Below are 20,207 nucleotides of genomic sequence, written 5' to 3'. Positions count from 1 at the left end.
AATGTATAACATTCCAAATTGAAAATTTGGGATGTTACACACTTTTATGGAAATCACTTTATGAGAAGCTGCTAAACTCCTAGATGATATTATGGTTAATTATTCTCAATGGCATACTGAAAGATCTACTAAAAAGGTGCATGCGATAGAAGAAATTAATGTTTTGAGTGGAAAGATGGATGAACTTATGAAATTATTTGCTAATAAGAGTTTTTCTTCTAATCCTAATGATGTGCCCTTGTCTACTTTGATTGAGAATAATAATGAATCTATCGATGTGAATTTTGTTGGTAGGAACAATTTTGGTAACAACGCGTATAGAGGAAATTTAAATCCTAGGCCTGATCCTAGTAATCCCTCTAATAATTATGGTAATTCCTACAACAATGCTTATAGAAATTATAATAAGATGCCCTCTGATTTTGAATCTAATATTAAAGAATTTATTTCTTTGCAAAAGAATTTTAACACTATGATTGAAGAAAAATTGCTTAAGATTGATGATTTGGCTAGGAACGTTGATAGAATTGCTCTTGATGTTGATTCTTTGAAAATTAGATCTATTCCACCTAAGCATGATATCAATGAGTCTCTCAAAGCCATGATAATTTCCATTGACGAGTGCAAAGATAGAACCGCTAGGATGCGTGCTAAGAAAGATGCCTTTCATAAAAGCGTTTTCTTCTAGTTCCTATGAAAATAATGATGAAGATCTAAAAGTTATTGATGTGTCCCCTATTAAATCTTTGTTTTGCAATATGAATCTTGATAATGATGGGACTGAATATGGTCCACCTTTACCTAGAAGGTGTTCTAAGAATTCAGAATTTGTTGATCTTGATACTAAATTTGATAAAAGTGGGATTGAAAAAATTAAAACCCTAGATGTTGCTAAACCCACTATTATGGATTTCAAGGAATTTAACTATGAAAATTGCTCTTTAATTGATTGTATTTCCTTGTTGCAATCCGTGCTAAAATCTCCTCATGCTTATAGTCAAAACAAAGCGTTTACTAAACATATCGTTGATGCCTTGATGCAATCTTAAACTTGAATTGGAAGTTTCTATCCCTAGAAAACTTTATGATGAGTGGTAACCAACTATTAAAATTAAAATTAAAAATTATGAGTTTTATGCTTTGTGTGATTTGGGTGCTAGTGTCTCTACTATTCCCAAAACTTTGTGTGATTTACTAGATTTCCGTGATTTTGATGATTGCTCTCTAAACTTGCACCTTGCGGATTCCACTATTAATAAAACTATGGGAAGAATTAATGATGTTTTTATTGTTGCTAATAGGAATTATGTGCCCGTAGATTTCATCGTTCTTGATATAGATTGCAATCCTTCTTGCCCTATTATTCTCGGTAGACCTTTTCTTAGAACGGTTGGTGCAATTATTGAAATGAAGGAAGGGAATGTTAGATTTCAATTTCCATTAGAAAAGGGCATGGAACACTTCCCTAGAAAGAAAATAAAATTACCATATGAATCTATCATGATAGCCACTTACGGATTGCCTACCAAAGATGGCAATACCTAGATCTATTCTTGCTTGTTATGCCTAGCTAGGGGCGTTAAACGATAGCGCTTGTTGGGAGGCAACCCAATTTTATTTTTATTCCTTGCCTTTTGCTCCTGTTTAGTAATAAATAAATTATTTAGACTCTGTTTTGTTGTGTTTTTTGTGTTTAATTAGTGTTTGTGCCAAGTAGAACCGTTGGGAAGACTTGGGGAAAAGTCTTGTTGAACTTGCTGTAAAAAACAGAAACTTTAGCGCTCACGAGAAGTGCTGTCATTTTTATTTGAAAAGTACTATTTAGTTAATTCTTTTTGCAGATGATTAATAGATAAATTCTTCATGTCCATCAGTTTATTTTAGAATTTTTGGGGTTCCAGATCTTGCGCTAGCTACAGAGTACTACAGACTGTTCTGTTTTTGACAGATTCTGTTTTTCGTATGTTGTTTGCTTATTTTGATGAATCTATGGCTAGTAAAATAGTTTATAATCCATAGAGAAGTTGGAATACAGTATGTTAAACACCCATATAAATAAATAATGAGTCCATTACAGTACCTTGAAGTGGTCTTTTATTTTTCTTTCGCTAACGGAGCTCACGAGTTTTCTACTTTAAGTTTTGTGTTGTGAAGTTTTCAAGTTTTGGGTAAAGATTTGATGGATTATGGAACAAGAAGTGGCAAGAACCTAAGCTTGGGGATTCCCATGGCACCCCCAAGATAATCTAAGGACACCTAAAAGCCAAAGCTTGGGATGCCCCGAAAGGCATCCCCTCTTTCGTCTACTTCTATCGGTAACTTTACTTGGAGCTATATTTTTATTCACCACATGATATGTGTTTTGCTTGGAGCGTATTTTATGATTTGAATCTTTGCTTATTAGTTCACCACAATCATCCTTGCTGTACACACCTTTTGAGAGAGCCATACATGATTTGGAATTTGATAGAATACTCTATGTGCTTCACTTATATCTTTTGAGCTTTATAGTTTTGCTCTAGTGCTTCACTTATATCTTTTAGAGCACGGTGGTGGATTTGTTTTATAGAAAATATTGATCTCTCATGCTTCACTTAGATTATTTTGAGAGTCTTCATAGCATGGTAATATGCTTAAAATCCTAATATGCTTGGTATGCAAGATTAATAATAAAACTTTCGTATGAGTGTGTTGAATAGTAAGAAGAAATTGATGCTTGATAATTGTTTTGAGATATGAGGATGGTGATATTAGAGTCATGCTAGTTGAGTAGTTGTGAATTTGAGAAATGCTTGTGTTAAAGTTTGTGATTCCCGTAGCATGCATGTATGGTGAACCGTTATGTGATGAAGTCGGAGGATGATTTATTTATCGATTGTTTTCCTTATGAGTGGCGGTCGGGGACGAGCGATGGTCTTTTCCTACCAATCTATCCCCCTAGGAGCATGCGCGTAATACTTTGCTTTGATAACTTCTAGATTTTTGCAATAAGTATATGAGTTCCTTATGACTAATGTTGAGTCCATGGATTATATGCACTTTCCTTCCTTCCACCATTGCTAGCCTCTCTAATACCGCGCACTTTTCGCCGGTATCATACACCCACCAAATACCTTCCTCAAAACAGCCACCATACCTACCTATCATGGCATTTCCATAGCCATTCCGAGATATATTGCCATGCAACTTTCCACCATTCCATTCATTATGACACACTCCATCATTGTCATATTGCTAGCATGATCATGTAGTTGACATCGTATTTGTGGCAAATCCACCGTTCATAATTCTTTCATACATGTCACTCATGATTCAATGCATATCCCGGTACACCGCCGGAGGCATTCATATAGAGTCATATTTTGTTCCAAGTATCGAGTTGTAATTGTTGAGTTGTAAGAAAAATAAAAAGTGTGATGATCATCATTTTTAGAGCATTGTCCCAAGTGAGGAAAGGATGATGGAGACTATGATTCCCCCACAAGTCGGGATGAGACTCCGGACGAAAAATAAATAAAAGAGGCCAAAGAAGCCCAAATAAAAAAAGAGGCCATAAAAAAGAGAAAAGGCCCAAATAAAAAAAATGAGAGAAAAAGAGAGAAGGGACAATGTTACTATCCTTTTACCACACTTGTGCTTCAAAGTAGCACCATGATCTTCATGATAGAGAGTCTCTCATTATGTCACTTTCATATACTAGTGGGAATTTTTCATTATAGAACTTGGCTTGTATATTCCAATGACGGGCTTCCTCAAAATGCCCTAGGTCTTCGTGAGCAAGCGATTTGGATACACACCCACTTAGATTCTTTTGAGCTTTCATATACTTATAGCTCTAGTGCATCCGTTGCATGGCAATCCCTACTCACTCACATTGATATCTATTGATGGGCATCTCCATAGCCCGTTGATACGCCTAGTTGATGTGAGACTATCTTCTCCCTTTTTGTCTTCTCCACAACCACCATTCGATTCCACCTATAGTGGTATATCCATGGCTCACGCTCATGTATTGCGTGAAGATCGAAAAAGTTTTGAAAATGTCAAAAGTATGAAACAATTGCTTGGCTTGTCATCGAGGTTGTGCATGATTTAAATACTTTGTGTGGTGAAGATAGAGCAGAGCCAGACTATATGATTTTGTAGGGATAGCTTTCTTTGGCCATGATATTTTGAGAAGACATAATTGCTTTGTTAGTATGCTTGAAGTATTATTATTTTTATATCAATATGAACTTTTGTCTTGAATCTTTCGAATCTGAATATCCATACCACAATTAAGAAGATTTACATTGAAATTATGCCAAGTAGCACTCCGCATCAAAAAATCTGTTTTTATCATTTACCTACTCGAGGACGAGCAGGAATTAAGCTTGGGGATGCTTGATACGTCTCCGACGTATCTATAATTTTTTATTGCTCCATGTTATATTATCCACTGCTTTAGACATTATTGGGCTTTATTATCCACTTTTATATTATTTTTGGACTAACCTATTAACCGGAGGCCCAGCCCAGAATTGTCATTTTTTGCCTGTTTTAGGGTTTCGAAGAAAAGGAATATCAAACGGAGTCCAAATGGAATGAAACCTTCGGAAACTTGATTTTCTCATCAGATAAGATCCAAGAGACTTGGACCCTCCGTCAAGAAAGCCACGAGGTGGTCACGAGGGACTCGAGCGTAGCCTCCTACTAGATGGATACCCTTGGTTCTCAAAAACTAAGGGAAATACTTACACTACTTTGCTGCATCATCCCTTCCTCTTCGGGGAAATCCAACGCAGTGCTCAAGAGGTAGCACTTCTTAGCTCGTAGCAAATCACTCGGATCTGCATTTTTCTGATATTCCTGCAATTCCACTACTGCCATCTGCGCATCAGCGATCTTCGAGCCTTTCTGGAAGCATTCTTCTGCCTTCTTTCTGTTGCCAGTGATAGTGATCACGCCCTTAGGACCATGCATCTTCAGTTTGAGGTACACATAGCATGGTCGAGCCATAAAACGTGCATAAGCTGGCCTGCCCAGAATAGCGTGATAAGCACTCTGGAAATCCACAACTTCAAATGTCAATTTTTCTTTGTGGTAATTCTTGGAATCACCGAAAACCATGTCGAGAGCAATCTGGCCGAGTGATGCGGCCTTCTTGCCTGGAATGACTCCATGGAAACCCATATTGCTTTCACTGAGTCTGGACATCGGAATGCCCATTCCTTTCAACGTCTCTGCATACAGTATATTCAGGCCACTGCCACCATCCATTAGAAACTTAGTCAATCGGATGGCTTCGACCACTGGGTCGACCACCAACGCTTGCCTCCCAGGGGTGGCTATGTGCGCTGGGTGATCGGACTGGTCGAATGTAATGGCAGTCTGAGACCACTTCAAATAACTGGGTGTCACCGGGGCGACCATGTTTACTTCTCTGTTGATGACTTTCAGTCGACTCTTACTTTCAACGTCATCGAAAATCATCAGAGTGGAATTGACGTGGGGGTAACCATCATCGTCCTCCTCCTCATCCTCAACCTTGTCTGCTTCCTTCTCCTTTTCCTTGGGTTGTTTCTCTCGGAATTGCTGGATTAGGAGTCGACACTGTCAAGTGGTATGCTTTGGGTAAATGAAATTACCATCTTCATCCTTCTTGGTGTGAAAGTGGCACGGTAAATCCAGCACATCATTTCCACCTTGATCTTTTACTTTCTTGGGGTTCCACGGTCCTTTGGATTTCCCCTTGAACTTCCCTTGAGTTACGGTCAAGGCTTCCCCAGGAGTAGCTGGCTTGGCTTTGCGCTTCTGCTTCCGACTGGAGTTCCCTCCTCCGGTTTCGTGGGCGACTGTTTTGTGCTTGCCACTCCGGAGTCGGTCTTCTTCTTCACCATTGGCGTACTTGGTGGCAATCTTCATCATCCGAGTCAGAGTCATATCTCCTATCCGACCGAATTTCAGATTCAACTCTCGATACTTAACGCCTTCTTTGAAGGCACAAATTGCTTGGTGATCTGACACATTCTCCACTGTGTGGTGCAACGTGATCCATCTCTGGATATAATCCCTCAAAGTTTCATTCGGTTTCTGAACACAACACTGTAATTCTATCAACCCTGCTGGCCGCTTGCAAGTACCTTCAAATGTTCTGACAAATACTCGAGCAAGATCTTCCCAAGTATAAATACTAGCAGGAGCTAACTGATTCAGCCACGCACTGGCCGAGCCCTCTAGCATCAAAGGAAGGTGCTTCATGGCCACCTCATCGTTGCCGCCACCGATCTGAACAGCCACTCGGTAATCTTCAAGCCAAGTGTCAGGCTTGGACTCACCAGTGAACTTACTGACTCCAGTCGCCAACCTGAAGTTGGGAGGAATCACCGCAGCCCTGATGGCTCTGCTGAAGCACTCCGGGCCTGAGACATGCATTCTAATGCTGGTTGGAAAATCTCTGTTAGGGCATTCTCTGTGAGCTCTGTTTCTGTCGACCAGACCCTAAACGAGAATAGATCTCGCATCGAGGCTTGGTTCCCTGGGGTCGACTGGAATCCTTCGCCCACCACTGTGAGGGTGTCTGTCATCCTGCTGACGGGGCACGTATGATCCACTCCTTGGGGGAGGCGTGGGCCCTCGACGACGATCATCGTGATCGAGTCGGTGATCATACTGCTCATGGTTTCTGTGCTGATCTCGACGGTCTCCACGTCCCTCACGCCTCAGGGGCGATCTCGGGCTGTGAGCCGACTGGACTGTGTCTGCAACTACGGATCTGTTATGAATCATATTCCATGACTGAGATACTACTGTATTCTGCTCTCCCGCGGCTCGGAGCAAAGCCCGGATCTGCACCAAACCTCGACCAGCTTTTGACTAGGAAGGTTGAATTGACTCCGCTATTCGGGCTACAGCTGCAAGATTCTGGATTGGAGTTCGGTATACCTGAGTCGGAGGTGGAAAAAGTTGACGTCGACTCGATTCGGGAGCACGCTGCCGAGCACGCTCGTCGAGTGCGCACTGGAGGTTCTCTAGTCGAGTGTGCTCAACCAAGTTGGCCACGCGCGCCTCCTCCAAGGCCTGGGCCTCAGGGGTTTCTCCAATGATAGGAGTGTAAAGTGCATCCATGTTCCGATGGTGAAGTTCCTCCCTCCTCTGTGAAGAGAGGGGTTCGGGTCGGTACTCTTCGTGGACACGCGACGGATCGCCGCCACCATCACCTCCGTCTTCATGGGGGAAGCCAGGAGGACTACGTGGTCCATTGACCATCAAAACTTCCGCCACGGGGTCGCTGCTATCGCACTCGGATGCAGTCTCTACGGAGTCGGTCGAACAGGCCATAGAGAGTTTCATCGGGCTCGATCGCTGTGACCTAGGGGGTGGCCGATTGGTGAGCCACCGCACGACTCACCCACTGCTGAAGCCTCAACCGACCGGAACATTTGCTCCAGCGAGTTGCAGGAAGGGGGGAAGCTACAGGAGCCGACCGATACTGGGTCGACGGCTGCCGCAGGAGGACGCCGCGGACACACGCGCGAAAGTGCGTTACCCCGCGGACGGGGAGTGCATCGACGTCGAGTGGAGCCTCCTGAAGCCAAGCGGAGTCGTCGGCGATAAACACGAGCGCGCCGAGACGGATCTCGCGGCCCTCAGCCAAACCTCCGCCTGAAACCATGATGAAGGGGATCGGAAAAATTGCAACTTTTCCAACAAATCGCTAAGACACTGGCCCCACAGTGGGCGCCAACTATCGTGGTTCTAAGTCTGACAGTAGAATGGGGGGTAGGAATGTAGAGGCAAGATCCTAGCTATGGAGGAGTTGTACACGCAGGTTTAACGAGTTCAGGCCCTTCTCGGAGGAAGTAATAGCCCTACGTCTCGGAGCCCGGAGACGGTCGACTGGATTATGAGCGTGTGTGTTACAGGGGGTGCGAACCCTTGTCCAGAGGAGGGGGTGGCTTATATAGAGTGCGCCAGGACCCCAGCTCCCCTCCGTTACATAGGATTCAATGTACATAAAGGGGTGGCGTTACAAGTAACGCCTATATTGAAGTGCTACAAATGATCATTAAATATATGAGTAAATACCCGACCGTTGCTGCGTAGAGCGGCTTTAGGTCTTCTTATATGTCGAGTGGTTTCATGGTCGAGTGACCTGGATAAAGAGAGGTCTCCGAGTGAATGGTAGGTCGAGTGAACTTCACTCGACACCTTTGCTGGATCCCTTCTTCTGATTCTTGAACTTCTTTGTTCTTAGGACAAGGGCTTTAGGTAGGACGTATAGGTCAGGCCTATTACCCTACCCCAGGTTCGTGTCCTCATCACACACCTCAACAGAATGGATTTGTTGAGAGGAAGAACCGGACACTCGTCGAAATGGCAAGAACGATGCTTGATGAGTACAAGACGCCAAAACACTTTTGGGCGGAAGCGGTTGAGACAGCTTGTCATGCAATAAATCACTTGTATCTTCACAAGCTACTCGGCAAGACGGCATACGAGCTCCTCACCGGTAACAAACCACAAGTTGGATACTTTCGAGTATTCGGCTCAAAGTGCTACATTCTTGATAAGCATCATCGCTCGAAATTTGCTCCTAAGTCTCATGAAGGTTTTCTACTTGGTTATGCTCAAACTCTCACACATACCGTGTCTACAATAATTTCACCCGAAAGATTGAAGAGACGGTGGATGTGAAGTTTGATGAATCTAACGGCTCGCAAGTAGAGCAATTGCCAGTTGATGTAGGAGACAAAGACCCTTCGGAAGCAATCCAAGACTTGTCTATTGGCGAGATTCGTCCAACGGAGGTGAAGGAGAGTACCTCGTCCATCCAAGTGGAAGCTTCTACCTCACGACAAGGTGAACCAAGAGGTGATACGGAAGCATCCACAAGTGGGACACATCAAGATGAACAAAACGAGGAAGTGCATCAAGATGAACGCCAACAACCTCCTTCTCCACCACGACAAGAGAATGACAACGTCAACAACGAAGAAGGCCAAGAAGAAGAACAAGATGAAGAAGATGTTCAACCAAGATCCGCAAAAGCTTTCACGAGTTCGAGAAAGAATTGCTAAAGATCATCCCGTCGAGCAAATCTACAATGATATCCAAACCGGGACAATCACTCGCTCAAAAACTCGTTTAGCTAACTTTTGTGAACACTATTCATTCATCTCTCGCATTGAACCTATGAAGGTTGAAGAAGCATTGGAAGATCTGGACTGGATAAGCGCTATGCATGAAGAGCTACACAACTTTGAGAGAAATCAAGTGTGGACATTGGTTGAAAAGCCCGACAACAACCACAACATCATTGGTACCAAATGGGTGTTTCGCAACAAGCAAGATGAAGATGGTCAAGTCGTCTGCAACAAAGCACGCCTAGTCGCCCAAGGCTACACTCAAGTCGAAGGTATGGACTATGGTGAGACATATGCCCCCGTTGCTAGACTTGAGTCCATTCGCATCTTACTTGCCTATGCTAATCATCATGATATCACCTTGTACCAAATGGACATTAAAAGTGCTTTTCTAAATGGTGAAATTGAGGAGGAAGTTTATGTTAAGCAACCTCCCGGATTTGTCAATCCTAAGAAACCTAATCATGTTTGCAAACTTCACAAAGCTCTTTATGGTCTCAAACAAGCTCCTAGAGCATGGTATAAATGCTTGATCAAGTTTCTTATTGAAAAAGGCTTTGAAATTGGAAAAATAGATTCTACTCTTTTTACTAAAAGGGTTAATGGAGAACTATTTGTATGCCAAATTTATGTCGATGATATTATATTTGGATCAACTAACCCTCATTTTAGTGAAAAGTTTGGAAAGCTAATGTCGGAGAAGTTTGAGATGTCGATGATGAGTGAACTCAAATTCTTTCTCGGTTTGCAAATCAAGCAAACTAAGGAAGACACCTTTGTATCTCAAACAAAGTACACCAAGGACTTATTCAAGAAGTTCAATATGCAAGAATGCAAAGGTATGACTACACCCATGCCTACTAGTGGACATCTTGATTTAACCAAAGATGGTGAACCGGTTGATCAAAAGGTTTATCGCTCTATGATTGGTTCATTGTTATATCTATGTGCTTCACGTCCCGATATTATGCTAAGTGTGTGCATGTGTGCACGATATCAAGCCGCTCCTAAAGAATGTCATCTTAAGGCCGTGAAAAGGATAGTGAGATACTTAATCCATACACCAAATTTTGGCATTTGGTATCCAAAGAGGGCTTCCTTTGATCTTGTTGGCTACTTCGATTCGGACTATGCCGGTGACAAGGTTGATAGAATGTCCACTTCGGGTACTTGTCAATTTCTTGGTAGATCTCTTGTATCTTGGTCCTCCAAGAAACAAAACTCGGTATCCTTATCCACCGCCAAAGCGGAATACATTGCCGCTGGATCATGTTGTGCTCAATTACTTTGGATGACCTAAACTCTTAAAGATTATGGAATATATGTGAAACATGTTCCATTGCTATGTGACAATGAAAGTGCTATTAAAATTGCTCACAATCCCATGCAACATTCTCAAACTAAGCATATTGAAGTTCGTCATCATTTCATTCGAGATCATGTTGCCAAAGGGGACATTAATCTTAAGCATGTTCGCACCGATAAGCAATTGGCGGATATATTTACCAAACCACTTGATGAGAAAGTGTTTTGCAGGTTAAGAGGTGAATTGAACATCATTGATGCTTCAAACTTGGAGTAGGAACTCCATTTGATACATGCAAGGCATGAGCCTATGACTAATCCTTGATATTTCTCTTATGTTGACTATCTTATGTCTTGGATATATTTGCACCTTGCATGCTATCTAACCCGTGTAGGTACTTGGATGAATTGAAATCTATGAGATTGCAACTCACTCACATCTTGAGCAATTTCTATATCCCAAGTCGCTACACAATGGTGGATGAAGACAAGGAAGCACGCAACCATTCAAACATATCCTTTGACAAATTCTATTATGATTGTCATTTTGGATACACAAGTGCTCTTCCTTGCAAAAACTAACCCATGTAGGTAGATGGACTCAAACTTCAAGTGATGCTCCCAACTCTTGATGAGCTACATCAACCTTGAGCAACCCACATAAGTTCAACTACATGATCATGATCAACACCACCACCCAAGGTATGTTATTCCATCTTAGAGAAGCTTTACTCCAAGTCATGGGATAAAGCAACTCAACAAGATGTGAATACATCAAGATGCTTTAATGAAAAATGGTAACCCCATTTTGAGCTTAAACGATGAGTATGACCAAAGATCAAGTGATCTCACTTGACTCCTAAGTCAATATACTCTAACATAGGTGACTTTGTCACCGCCCAATTCTAGATGAAGTTCTCTTGTGTTCTTTTCTATGCTCTTGCATTTGTCTCATGCATATTTGTTTCCCTCTTCAAAAAAAACTTCATCCAGATTCTTTTTAGTTTCTTTTATTTATTTTCTGTTCTGCATTTTCTGCATTAAATTCCTTGCAAATCCTTGTGAGATCTTACTTGTCTGGTGAGCTGAGGTGACAAGTGTTTTCTCTGCGATGAACTCGGTCACACCGAGCTGTTTACTTCGGTCCAACCGAACCCTTTCGGTGCCACCGAAGCACCAAACTCGGTGCTACCGATTTCATTGCAGGAAAAATATCTTGCCACTTGTTTCTGAATTCTTTTTGATCCAGCTTCACTCAATGAATCTTGTCCTCGACCAGCATCCTACTCAAATTGCTGCCTTGTTCTGTGACTCAAGGACCAAACCCATTATGACAAAAATCCGAAAGAACCCTTCTTGGAAATTGATGTCAAAGCGGGAGAAAGAGAGAGATCATCACATCAAAGCTTAATCATATCTATAGGGGGAGAGAATACTCTAGGGAAGAAAGAGACCCCAGATGCTTGGTGTTCAAGAGGAGAGAAGTCACATGTCTTCAAGAGGGGAAAGACATGTTCATATTTGCTCGATTGCATTAGCTCTGTTTATTTCCTTTGAGCTCTGATTTTGCTCTGATTTTCTGTTCCCTATCTTCTCCCAATATCCCATGTTAGATTCAGGGGGAGCAAGACATCTAAGGGAAGGGAATCCTTGAATTTATTGCATATGTTTACCTTTTGGGACATGTCTTTATCCAATGTGGTACTTAGTACTCGCTCTACATGTCATCCCGGTCTTGGTACTCTTGTGGTTTCTCTTGTTTGCTCTGGCCAGTGGGTGTATCTGTGTTTATCTAACATTGTTTACGCAGGTTCATCCCATCCTAAGCCAACTCAAGACCACAAGGTAAGTATATGCATCACAGTCATGTGAATGAGAATTTCTTGCTGATGTACATACTGTTTGCAAGAAGGACTCATGAGTATGAAGGTACATTTCTCATATTTTCATCATTTGCTCTGATGCATATAGCCAAGATACATGTAACACATTGCCTACTCTGTCATGTTTATGCATTCACATGCTCCTATATTCCATATTCACATGATTGCATACATGTAGGGGGAGCCTATGCAAGTTACATGTCTTTCCAAAGCTTTACTTACTACTCTTAATATCTTGATCTAAAGCTTTGATGTATGTTGTCATCAATTACCAAAAAGGGGGATATTGAAAGCACAAGTGCTCATTAGGTGGTTTAGGTAATTAATGTCAACAAATCTCTTGTTGGACAAACATTTTTATCTAGTATGTTTCAGATAAGTTCAACAGTGAAGTGGCATGGACTAGAGGATGTGAAACCCCTTCAAGATGCTAAGGACAAAGGATTGGCTCAAGCTCAAAACTCAAGACTCTACATTTTCTATTTTAGTGATCCAAGATCACATTGAGTCTATAGGAAAAGCCAATACTATCAAGGAGGGATGAGGTGTTGCTTAATGAGGCTCTTGCTCCAATGCTGAGTGATATGCTCCAAAGCCCTCAACTACTTTCTCACATCCACATATGACCTATAGCGACCAGACCTCAAACGGTTCGATCTCTGTGCTCAGGTGTCACCCCTGGATCAGTAATGCTGACACCACACAGTACTTGAAGGATTTATAACAGAGTAGCAATCACACACTTATTACATCGAGTATCTCAAAAGAGAACTTATTACAATAAATATGGTGTAAGGCCATCTAATAACGATAACAGCGGAAGGCTTGGAAGATAAGTGAGTCCATCAACTCCAACGGCGTCACTGAGTATAGAACCACGACCTAAAACTCCTTAATCGTTGTCTGAAAAGTCTGCAACATTAACGTTGCAGCCCGAAACGGGTCAGCACATGGAATATGCTGGCAAAGTAACACATAGAGAGTAATGGAATGAAACAGCTATTCTATATGCATATTTGGCTGGTGGAAAACTCTATGGTTACAGTTTTGGGTAAAGCCAATTTTTCCCTACTGCAAAGGAATAAATTCATTTAACTATCATGGTGGTTGTTAAACATTGAGAATGGTTGACAGCATTCTCAATCCCAATTAAGCATCATCATTAAACAAACCCATCAAAAATTAATTTAGAGTAACATGTTGAGATTCACATGATAATCCAGGTACTAGATACTCAAGATGTCCATAACCGGGGACACGACTAACCATGATTAGTTTATACACTCTGCAGAGGTTTGCGCACTTTTCCCCACAAGACTCGATCTCCTTTGTTGGATTTCTCGCACTACATGGTGTTTGAGAAACGGATGACCGAGACATAGTCTTTCAGAAGCGCTAGCACCTTACGAACGGGTAGACCGTACCAACCTACATCCCCTACATCTGCTAGTCTACCACTGTAAGAGTTCGCACAACTTAGTCAACTATGCTAGAGCCCATAATAGTTTGTGGCTGCACACGGAAGTTTCTAGCATGAATAATCTCATGATCCCTTTGAGCCTGGGTGGCGGTCCATAAAGAAAAACAGGCAATCGCTGGAATACCCAGGTGCCTCAATCCACCCAGATGTGTATTTAAGTTGCCACCTTAGATAAACCATTAATTAACAATCTCACATCTGTCATGGATACACTCACCCAATCCACGTTCACTAGCATAGCATGGCATAATAAGCAAATGTAGAAGTAACTCCCAAAGGTTTGATAATAACAGGTAATAGGTACTACCTCAACTACCTCCCAAACCCACAATTTAATTAGATCCTAATCATGCAATGTGTAAGGATTGATCTAATGCAATAAAACTGGGTAGAGGGAAAAACATGATCAAAGTGTTACTTGCCTTGCTGATGGTCCGGGAAACCTAGCGATTCGAAGTAGCAAGCGGCGCACTCCGGGTACTCTATCGCAAACAAACAAACATACAATAAGTACTCAACTAATGCACAGGTAAAACTCAAATAAGAGATCTAACCAGAAAGTTCAACTTAAGAACTCCGGTTGGCAAAAAGAATCAAATTGTACGAAGCAACGGAAGACAAACGGCAAAAGAAACAGGCTTCGTTTACTATTCTGGATCTAGGGCAATTTTTACAGTGGCAAAAACTTGTTTAAGTTGTCTGAACGGAAAGAGGGTTTCGAGACGAAACTCCAGGCGCTTGAATCGCCTGATTCCGATAAACGAGCGAAAAGTTAAACTAAAATGAAAATCGGATCAGAAATCGCGATCAGAAAAATCGCGGATTTAATCTGAGAAAAAGAAAAACGACGGACAGTGTAACGAACGTTCGTTAACTGGATCTAAACGAAGAACGCGTTCGTTAAAACGAACGAACGAGCGAACGCTCGCTAATTAGCCTAAACCGAAAAAAAACCGATCTAAAGAAAAAAACGAAACTAAAAAAATCAAACAAAAACCGGCGAAAACCTCGACGACTCGGCAGCGAGACGGGCGGCGGCGGCTCCGGCGAGGCGGCAGCGTCGGCGGCGGCGGGGTCCGGCGGGGCGGCGCGGCGGCGTCGGCGGCGGCGGGCGGCGGCGAGGGCGGCGAGGGCGGGCGCGGGGCAGCGGCGTCGGGCGCGGGGTGGCGGCGTCGGGCGCGGCGGCGGCGCGGAAGGCGGCGGCGGCGGCGGCGCGGGCGTGGGGCTCGACGCGGGCGGCGGCTAGGGTGTCGGCCCGGGGTGGGCCGGCGGCTTATAAGGGCGGAGGCCGGAGGAGTCCGGGCCTAGCACGGCCCGTAGGTCGGTTCGGACGTTTTTTTAAATATTTACGCTCGAAAAAAACAAAAGTACTACTAAACGGACTCCAAAAATCTCGAAATAAATTTTCTCCGGCTTCTAAAATCAAGCCGCACAGGATGAACATTTATTTGGGGCCTAAATGCAATTTTGAAAAACGCGCATTTTTCCTAAATTCAAATAAAATAGCAAATAAAACCAAATAAAATCTTAAATGATTTTTATTAAATCCTTAATATTTCTTTATTTTAGGAAATTCATTTTATTTTCTCTCTCATAATTTTTGTAATAGAGATAGTTGAAGATAAAATAAATAAAATCAAATGATCCTATTTTCAAAATTTGAGACAACTCAAATATGAAAATAATGAAATCCCCAACTCTCTCTGTGGGTCTTTGAGTTGCGTAAAATTTCTAGGATCAACCAAAATGCAATAAATATAATATGCAATGATGATCTAGTGTATAACATTCCAAATTGAAAATTTGGGATGTTACATGACCTAAACCAAAAGTTAAACTCGGCCCCACCGATTCTTCCTATCCGGCGCCACCGAGTTTCAAATGTCATAGCCACTGCCACAAACCCTAGGCAAATCGGTCTCATCTATAGGGATCTCGGTCTCACCAAGATGGGATTGCAAACTCTCTGTTGCCTATTGCAATACTTTCGGTCTCACCGAAACTTGCGATCAGTCCCACCGAGATTGCAATGTAAACTCTCCGTTTCCCTTTTGTAACATTTCGGTCTCATCGAAATGAGCAAATCGGTCCACCGAGTTTACCTGACCAACTCTCTGGTTAGCTTATTACCAAAATCGGTCTCACCGAGTTTGTGTAATCGGTCTCACCGAGATTACGTTATGCCCTAACCCTAATCATATCAGTCCTACCGAGTTGCATGTCGGTCCCACTGAAAACCCTAATGGTCACTAGCTTTACTGAATCGGTCCGACCGAGTTTAACCATTCGGTCCCACCGAGTTTGGGAAGTTATGTGTAACGGTTAGATTTTGTGTGGAGGCTATAAATACCCCTCCACCTCCTCTTCATTCGTGGAGAGAGCCATCAGAACGAACCTACACTTCCAACTTACTTTTTCTGAGAGAGAACCACCTACACTTGTGTTGAGACCAAGATATCCCATTCCTACCATATGAATCTTGATCTCTAGCCTTCCCCAAGTTGCTTTCCACTCAAATCTTCTTTCCACCAAATCCAAATCCTGTGAGAGAGAGTTGAGTGTTGGGGAGACTATCATTTGAAGCACAAGAGCAAGGAGTTCATCATCAACACACCATTTGTTACTTCTTGGAGAGTGGTGTCTCCTAGATTGGCTAGGTGTCACTTGGGAGCCTCCGACAAGATTGTGGAGTTGAACCAAGGAGTTTGTAAGGGCAAGGAGATCTCCTACTTCGTGAAGATCTACTGCTAGTGAGGCAAGTCCTTCATGGGCGATGGCCATGGTGGGATAGACAAGGTTACTTCTTCGTGGACCCTTCATGGGTGGAGCCCTCCGGGGACTCGCGCAACCGTTACCCTTCGTGAGTTGAAGTCTCCATCAACATGGATGTACGATAGCACCACCTATCGGAACCACGACAAAAACATCTGTGTCTCCAATTGCGTTTGAATCTTCCGAACCCTTCCCTTTACATTCTCGCAAGTTGCATGCTTTACTTTCCGCTGCTCATATACTCTTTGCATGCTTGCTTGATATGTATTGTGTTTGTTAAATTTGTGCCAAAAATCCACTTCAACCTAAAGAATTTAAAAACTGCAACTTTTGGTACTTAGTGTCTAATCACCCCCCTCTAGACACCTCTTCTCGGTCCTTTCACTAGTTGATGTGAGACTATCTTCTCCCTTTTTGTCTTCTCCACAACCAGCATTCTATTCCACCTATAGTGCTATGTCCATGGCTCACGCTCATGTATTGCGTGAAGATTGAAAAAGTTTGAGAACACCAAAAATATGAAACAATTGTTTGGATTGTCATCGGGGTTGTGCATGATTTAAATATTTTGTGTGGTGAAGATGGAGCATAGCCAGACTATATGATTTTGTAGGAATAACTTTCTTTAGCCATATTATTTTGAGAAGACATGATTGCTTTGTTAGTATGCTTGAAGTATTATTATTTTTATGTCAATATTAAACTTTTATCTTGAATCTTTCGGATCTGAATATTCATACCACAATTAAGAAGAATTACATTAAAATTATGTCAAGTAGCACTCCGCATCAAAAATTCTGTTTTTATCATTTACCTACTCAAGGATGAGCAGGAATTAAGCTTGGGGATGCTTGATACGTCTCCAACGTATCTATAATTTTTGATTGCTCCATGCTATATTATGTACTGTTTTGGATATTATTGGGTTTTATTATCCACTTTTATATTATTTTTGGGACTAACCTATTAACCGGAGGCCCAACCCAGAATTGTTGTTTTTTGCCTGTTTTAGGGTTTCGAAGAAAAGGAATACCAAACGGAGTCCAAACGGAATGAAACCTTCAGGAACGTGATTTTCTCAACGAACAAGACCCAGGAGACTTGGACCCTACATCAAGACACAAAAGAGGAGGCCACGAGGTAGGGGGCGCGCCTACCCCCCCAGGCGCGCCCTCCACGCTCGTGGGCCCCCTGTTGCTCCACCAACGTACTCCTTCCTCCTATATATACCTACGTACCCCCAAACGATCAGATACGGAGCCAAAACCCTAATTCCACCGTTGTAACTTTCTGTATCCACGAGATCCCATCTTGGGGCCTGTTCAGGAGCTCCGCCGGAGGGGGCATCGATCACGGAGGGCTTCTACATCAACACCATAGCCCCTCCGATGAAGTGTGAGTAGTTTACCTCAGACCTACGGGTCCATAGTTAGTAGCTAGATGACTTCTTCTCTCTTTTTGGATCTTAATACAATGTTCTCCCCCTCTCTTGTGGAGAACTATTTGATGTAATCTTCTTTTTGCGGTGTGTTTGTTGAGACCAATGAATTGTGGGTTTATGATCAAGTCTATCTATGAACAATATTTGAATTTTCTCTGAATTCTTTTATGTATGATTGGTTATCTTTGCAAGTCTCTTCGAATTATCAGTTTGGTTTGGCCTACTAGATTGATCTTTCTTGCAATGGAAGAAGTGCTTAGTTTTGGGTTCAATCTTGCGGTGTCCTTTCCCAGTGACAGTAGGGGCAGCAAGGCACATATTGTATTGTTGCCATCGAGGATAACAAGATGGGGTTTTCATCATATTGCATGAGTTTATCCCTCTACATCATATCATCTTGCTTAAGGCGTTACTCTGTTTTTAACTTAATACTCTAGATGCATACTGGATAGTGGTCGATGAGTGGAGTAATAGTAGTAGATGCAGGCAGGAGTCGGTCTACTTGTCTCGGACGTGATGCCTATACACATGATCATAGCTAGATATTCTCATAACTATGCTCAATTCTGTCAATTGCTCAACAGTAATTTGTTCACCCACCGTAGAATACTCATGCTCTCGAGAGAAGCCACTAGTGAAACCTATGGCCCCCGGGTCTATCTTCATCATATTAATCTCCTACTACTTAGTTATTTCCTTTGCTTTTTTACTTTGCCTTTATTTTACTTTGCATCTTTATCATACAAATACCAAAAATACTATCTTATCATATCTATCAGATCTCACTCTCGTAAGTGGCCGTGTAGGGATTGACAACCCCTATTCGCGTTGGTTGCGAGGATTTATTTGTTTTGTGCAGGTACGAGGGACTCGCGTGTAGCCTCCTACTGGATTGATACCTTGGTTCTCAAAAACTGAGGGAAATACTTATGCTACTTTGCTGCATCATCCCTTCCTCTTCGGGGAAAACCAACGCAATGCTCAAGATGTAGCATCCGACCGTACTTCTTTCGGCAAACCCGAGACAAACGTGGTGGGGGAGGGGGTTTACGGAGTCCGGACAACAACCATGTAGGCCTCCGACATCCCCAGCCCACCCAAAACCCTTTCCGGACCCCGTGCCTCCCATCCTTTCTCTTTTCTCTCCTTTCTTCTTTCTCTCTTGCCGTCGCCGTCGTTCCACTACTCCGGCCACTTTGCCACACCCCTGTTGAAATTCTAAGTCTCCGTCGCCACCAGTGTTCCAGTCGGGCTCCACTCCGTTTCTCATCTGTCGCCGTTCATTCAACCCTTCTCATCCGATCACCCCGCCAGGTAGCATCTGCTACTGATGTACTCACCATGCCTGACAACTGTTCTCTGAATTGTCAGAGCTAAAAAGGTTGTCTCTTTCTTCTTTCAAGCAATGGATTCCGATTTGGAGTACATTTACGAGCACCATGTTGAGTCGTCCATCAGCTCGTCCGACGAGGACTACACGGATGAGACGGCGATGATGCAGGCGGTCCTTGAAGATGCGGAGCGTGCGGTGGAGCATGTTCTCAATTTCAAGGGATCGATCAAGGGTCATCGAGTTCTCAACCGCAATAGGGTGCACGACCATTTGATACCGATGGCCGACTACTTTGCCCCCGATGCATTACACGAATGAGATAGTCGAAGGAAGATCAGATTGAGCATCCGTGGGCAGTTAAAGGGTGGCAACAATGTTAGAATGTAACATTTGAACTTTTTAAATTTTGAGCTACTGTTGCATGCGGTTATTTGATTGTATGCACTCTATGTATGCGGCTATTTGAACGTTATTACTTAAAAAATAGAGGGGCTGGATGTATGTGGGTGCGTTGGATGACCGTCTCTCGCATCTGTATCCGTAAACTGGTCCCTCCTATTCGCAAACGGATGCGGGGAAAATTTATGAATCAGCGTTGAAGATATCTTTATAAACTCCGTAAAGAAATATGAGAGTGTTTAGGAAAGTACTAGTGTTCTAAAACCCTCTTATAATGTTTTGGAGTAAAACTTCACATAGTAGTGTGGGCACTATTTTTGGTCAAAATTGCTGAGACAGCATGGGCATTATCCCAACGCCTTGGTCAAGGTTAGTAGGTTACACGTGTACTTTACATGCGAGCGTGCAAGCTATTGTCAGTCCACCGGTGAGCTGCTACGGCCAGCGCGCCCACACGTGTACTACCTAC

Source organism: Triticum urartu, chromosome 7 (assembly GCF_003073215.2).
Source record: "Triticum urartu cultivar G1812 chromosome 7, Tu2.1, whole genome shotgun sequence".
In the NCBI taxonomy this organism is placed as follows: Eukaryota; Viridiplantae; Streptophyta; class Magnoliopsida; order Poales; family Poaceae; genus Triticum; species Triticum urartu.
Note: the sequence above shows the minus strand (reverse complement) of the source record.